Genomic DNA, 6,415 nt, shown 5'->3' with positions numbered 1-6,415 from the left:
TTATTATTTACAGACCACTGTCATATAAAGTAAGACGAGTTCTACGGATGAACAACTTCTTTATTACAATTAGTGCGACGTTTCGGTGTAGATCCTAACACCTTTATCAAGCAAGTGATGCACTGTCATATAGCTGGACTATTTCTGAGTGCAGCGTTAAACAACACAGAAACAAACATCTGGCCTCAAACAAACAAACAAACAAACAAACAAACAAACAAACAAACACTAGTCACTGAGGACTACCATCATTGGATATTTAACTGTCCGCAGCACAGTTCAGTCTCGGGAAAGTGGGAAGTTTGAAGGCTGATGAGCATGGGTCTAGTGCAACACACCTAGAAACATAAACAGGGTAAACCCAGATTTGAACCCAGGATCATAAGTTTCTGACAGACCTGCCCAGACCGAGAGCTGGCAGCCCACGTGTTGAATATGATAACATCAAGTGTGAGGTTGTAAGCCAAGGGACAGAGTGCTGTATGTAATGTATAGATGGAGCTAGCATTTCTCATCCAGGCTGAAGCTTGAGGGGGGGATCTGGCAATAAAAGTGTGAGACTTAGTGGAGGGTTTTGTTAACTCTGTTATTGCTACAGGCAAATCCTGCTTAAACAACAAGTAAAAACATTATAAAGATTTGATCTACTGACAAGAGATGACATTTCCCACTGAGCATACAGCACTACCTGGTACAGTCCTACTGGTGTCTTCTGTACTGAGAGGGGTGGGGGTTGGGGTGGGATGTGTTTTGTTTGACTGTTTCACTCAGCACATTTATAAGACATTTGTTGTTTCTCTGAAGAAAGGAGCCAGGCAATAATATTTTTGTTATTGTTCTGTGAACAATTTCTTTCTTTTTGTAAATTTCAAATTATTTTCTTCCCCAGTATTTTCAGGAACAGGGCTGCACACCCGTTAAGAAAGACACTTTTTGAGATTTGTGACAAGAGGTTCATTATTTATTTGTTATTGTGATAAAAATATGAATACCACTTGGGCCTCTATGTTTTATAATTGAAGGTCTTGTCAAATGTCAGCCTCCCCAATGTCCAATCCTTCAAAGTCTGTTTGATCTCAGACTCAACAAGAATCTGGAGGTTTGTCTTGGAGAACATTTCTGGATTCCCATTTTAGTGCAGGTTGTTTTGACCTGAACATGGGCAGGCAGGATTGTCATGCAGAGAGCAGGAGAAACACTGGCACAACACACACCAGGACATGGGTTGTCATGCAGAAAGCAGGAGAAACACTGGCTCAACACACACCAGGACATGGGTTGTCATGAAGATAGCAGGAGAAACACTAGCACAACACACACCAGGACATGGGTTGTCATGCAGAAAGCAGGAGAAACACTGGCACAACACACACCAGGACATGGGTTGTCATGCAGAGAGCAGGAGAAACACTGGCACAACACACACTAGGACATGGGTTGTCGTGCAGAGAGCAGGAGAAACACTGGCACAACACACACCAGGACATGGTTGTCATGCAGATAGCAGGAGAAACACTGGCACAACACACACCAGGACATGGTTGTCATGCAGATAGCAGGAGAAACACTGGCACAACACACACCAGGACATGGGGCACAACACACACAAGGCCATTGGGCACAACACACACAAGGCCATTGGGCACAACACACACAAGGTCATGGGGCACAACACACACAAGGCCATTGGGCACAACACAGTTGTACCTCTCCATCATGTACCGACCAGAGCTTGTCCTGACTATCTCTACCAGTATCTACCACTATTTACAACATTTTCTAGTATCTACCACTATTTACAATCTCTTCCAATATCTACCACTATTTACAACATTTTCTAGTATCTACCACTATTTACAATATCTTCCAATATCTACCACTATTTACAACATTTGCTAGTATCTACCACTATTTACAACATTTTCTAGTATCTACCACTATTTACAATATCTTCCAATATCTACCACTATTTACATTTTCTAGTATCTACCACTATTAACAAAATTTTCTAGTATCTACCACTATTTACAATATCTTCCAATATCTACCACTATTTACAACATTTTCTAGTATCTACCACTATTTACAACATTTTCTAGTATCTACCACTATTTACAATATCTTACAATATCTACAAATATTTACAATATCTTTCAATATCTACCAGAAGCTACCAGTGTCTATCAATAGCTTCTAACATGAGCCAACCCAAATGTACTTAAACAGAAGACCACAACAAAACCATGCCACTGAAGCAGGTGTTTATGCAACGTGCATATTTTCTGAACTTTACTGCCTGGTCATGTGCAGCATCCATTGACTCTTCATTCGGTGCACACCTGACTCGGTGGTGAGTCTACGCAGGTGATAAATGTTGCAGCCATCCACGCCAAACATTTATTCATGGCAGGCAGTTACACAAAGCAGGTGTTTTAATCAAGCAGTGACGAAATGTTGTTTTATGCGTTGTGAGCAAAAGTCCATCTATACCATGTCACAGCCCCGTAAATAACAGAGTCTGAGATATGGCAACAGATGGCTGACATCTACAGCAATGACCCACCCCACTGAGGTAAGATGTCACACTTGGACAGTACGCTGACCTGGAGTCCTCGTGTTGATGAAATCAAGAGGATTTATGGCTGTTTGATCCTCAAGTCTGTCAGCGCTCTCAACATGTAGGGCAACAAGCGACTGACTCTCCACTGGAACTCTCACAGGGGAGGGATTTCCAATTTCAATAGTTCACAGAATAATAGCCCCATCAATAGCTCACAGAAGAATAGTAGCCCCATCATTAGTTCACAGAAGAATAGTAGCCCCATCAAGAGTTCACTGTAGAATAGTAGCCCCATCAATAGTTCACAGTAGAATAGTAGCCCTATCACTAGTTCACAGTAGAATAGCAGCCCTATCAATAGTTCACAGTAGAATAGTAGCCCTATCACTAGTTCACAGTAGAATAGTAGCCCTATCAATAGTTCACAGAAGAATAGTAGCAGCCCCATCAATAGTTCACAGTAGAATAGCAGCCCCATCAATAGTTCACAGTAGAATAGTAGCCCTATCACTAGCTCAAAGTAGAATCGTAGCCTTATCACTAGTTCACAGTAGAATAGTAGCAGCCCCATCAATAGTTCACATTAGAATAGCAGCCCCATCAATAGTTCACAGTAGAATAGTAGCCCCATCAATAGTTCACAGTAGAATAGTAGCCTATCACTAGCTCACAGTAGAATAGTAGCCCTATAACTAGTTCACAGTAGAATAGTAGCGGCCCCCATCAATAGTTCACAGTAGAATAGCAGCCCCATCAATAGTTCACAGTAGAATAGTAGCCCTATCACTAGCTCACAGTAGAATAGTAGCCTTATCACTAGTTCACAGTAGAATAGTAGCGGCCCCATCAATAGTTCACAGTAGAATAGCAGCCCCATCAATAGTTCACAGTAGAATAGTAGCCCTATCACTAGCTCACAGTAGAATAGTAGCCTTATCACTAGTTCACAGAAGAATAGTAGCAGCCCCATCAATAGTTCACAGTAGAATAGCAGCCCCATCAATAGTTCACAGTAGAATAGTAGCCCTATCACTAGCTCAAAGCAGAATCGTAGCCTTATCACTAGTTCACAGTAGAATAGTAGCAGCCCCATCAATAGTTCACAGTAGAATAGCAGCCCCATCAATAGTTCACAGTAGAATAGTAGCCCCATCAATAGTTCACAGAAGAATAGTAGCCTATCACTAGCTCACAGTAGAATAGTAGCCCTATAACTAGTTCACAGTAGAATAGTAGCGGCCCCATCAATAGTTCACAGTAGAATAGCAGCCCCATCAATAGTTCACAGTAGAATAGTAGCCTATCACTAGCTCACAGGAGAATAGTAGCCTTATCACTAGTTCACAGAAGAATAGTAGCAGCCCCATCAATAGTTCACAGTAGAATAGCAGCCCCATCAATAGTTCACAGTAGAATAGTAGCCCTATCACTAGTTCACAGTTGAATAGTAGCCCTATCACTAGCTCACAGTAGACTAGTAGCTCCATAAACAGTTCACAGAATAGTAGCCCTATCACTAGCTCACAGTAGAATAGTAGCCTTATCACTAGTTCACAGTAGAATAGTAGCGGCCCCATCAATAGTTCACAGTAGAATAGCAGCCCCATCAATAGTTCACAGTAGAATAGTAGCCCTATCACTAGCTCACAATAGAATAGTAGCCTTATCACTAGTTCACAGTAGAATAGTAGCGGCCCCATCAATAGTTCACAGTAGAATAGCAGCCCCATCAATAGTTCACAGTAGAATAGTAGCCCTATCACTAGCTCACAGTAGAATAGTAGCCTTATCACTAGTTCACAGAAGAATAGTAGCAGCCCCATCAATAGTTCACAGTAGAATAGCAGCCCCATCAATAGTTCACAGTAGAATAGTAGCCCTATCACTAGCTCAAAGTAGAATCGTAGCCTTATCACTAGTTCACAGTAGAATAGTAGCAGCCCCATCAATAGTTCACATTAGAATAGCAGCCCCATCAATAGTTCACAGTAGAATAGTAGCCCCATCAATAGTTCACAGTAGAATAGTAGCCTATCACTAGCTCACAGTAGAATAATAGCCCTATAACTAGTTCACAGTAGAATAGTAGCGGCCCCATCAATAGTTCACAGTAGAATAGCAGCCCCATCAATAGTTCACAGTAGAATAGTAGCCCTATCACTAGCTCACAGGAGAATAGTAGCCTTATCACTAGTTCACAGAAGAATAGTAGCAGCCCCATCAATAGTTCACAGTAGAATAGCCGCCCCATCAATAGTTCACAGTAGAATAGTAGCCCTATCACTAGTTCACAGTTGAATAGTAGCCCTATCACTAGCTCACAGTAGACTAGTAGCTCCATAAACAGTTCACAGAATAGTAGCCCTATCAATAGTTCACAGAATACTCACCTATCAATAGTTGACAGTAGACTAGTAGCCCCATCAATAGCTCAAAGTAGAAAAGCAGCCTCATTTATGATCACAAAGGAATAGAAGCCCCATCAATAGCTCACAGTAGACTAGTAGCCCTATCAATAGTTCACAGGCGAATAGTCACCCATCCATAGTTCACAGTAGAATCGTCACCCCATCAATATTTTCACAGTAGAATAGCAGCCCCATTAATAGTCACAGTAGAATAGTAGCCCTATCACAAGTTCACAGTAGAATGGCAGCCCCATTAATAGTCACAGTAAAATAGCAGCCCTATCACGAGTTCACAGTAGAATAGTAGCCCCATTAATAGTCACAGTAGAATAGTAGCCCCATCACTAGTTCACAGCAGAATAGCAGCCTGTTACTTGATAATGCCCTTACATGGCTTGATGACTGGCCATTATCACTGCCCTTTTTAGGTCACGTCATACGATAGGGATGAGTGACGTCACGTTCAATAGTGACGTCACCTGGTTTGTTCTCTGACGTTTCCATATTTGTAAAAGGGGGTCAGTGACAATAGTGTTGAGTGTAGGAAATGTTTCCAAACCGATATTGTTGTTTCTTTTTATCTGATAAATTCCATCCATTTCAGCTAAGATAACGGTAACGCTATTTTTAAGGGCATTATCATTTGCAGAAGCCCTCTGTCTTTTCATGGAAGACCTCGGGCTTCTGCAAATGATAATGCCCTGAAAAATAGTGTAACCCTTATAGTTGACATTCTTATGAAGTCCAGAGTCAAGGTTTGTTTTCTTCTGAAGTTGAAATAAATTACCTTGGGTGGTTGGAAACCTTTCTAATACAGTTTTTCTAGTTTGCCCATGTAAGGGTATTTACCAGGTTTGACAGTGTGGTCCCCGATGGGAGGAAGTAAATAACACACCTTATGCACATAACACCCGCTAAAGGTTCAAGAGGGAAATTTAAAAACAACATAAGTTTGAAGAACACAGGCATTGATACTTGAGAACTGTTTCTTGGTCTACTTTATTTGTTCTGATTAACAGAAACAACAAACCATACTTGCTACTCTTATAACATTTCCATGGAGACATGACATTGTGTTATTAATATTGTTCACAAACATGTTACTCATATGAACAATTTGAAATACGATGATAATCAACAATTTGAAATACGATGACAATCAACAATTTGAAATACGATGATAAACAACAATTTGAAATACAATCATAATCAACAATTTGAAATACAATCATTATCAACAATTTGAAATATGATGATAATCAACAACTTGAAATACGAAGATAATCAACAACTTGAAATACGAGGTAATCAACAATTTGAAATACAATCATAATCAACAATTTGAAATACAATCATTATCAACAATTTGAAATACGATGATAATCAACAACTTGAAATACGAGGTAATCAACAATTTGAAATACAATCATAATCAACAATTTGAAAT

This window comes from Haliotis cracherodii, unplaced genomic scaffold (genome assembly GCF_022045235.1).
Source record: "Haliotis cracherodii isolate W230 unplaced genomic scaffold, xgHalCrac1.p SCAF_3, whole genome shotgun sequence".
Lineage (NCBI taxonomy): Eukaryota > Metazoa > Mollusca > Gastropoda > Lepetellida > Haliotidae > Haliotis > Haliotis cracherodii.
The sequence above is the reverse complement of the archived record's forward strand: the minus strand, read 5'-3'. Positions refer to the sequence as shown.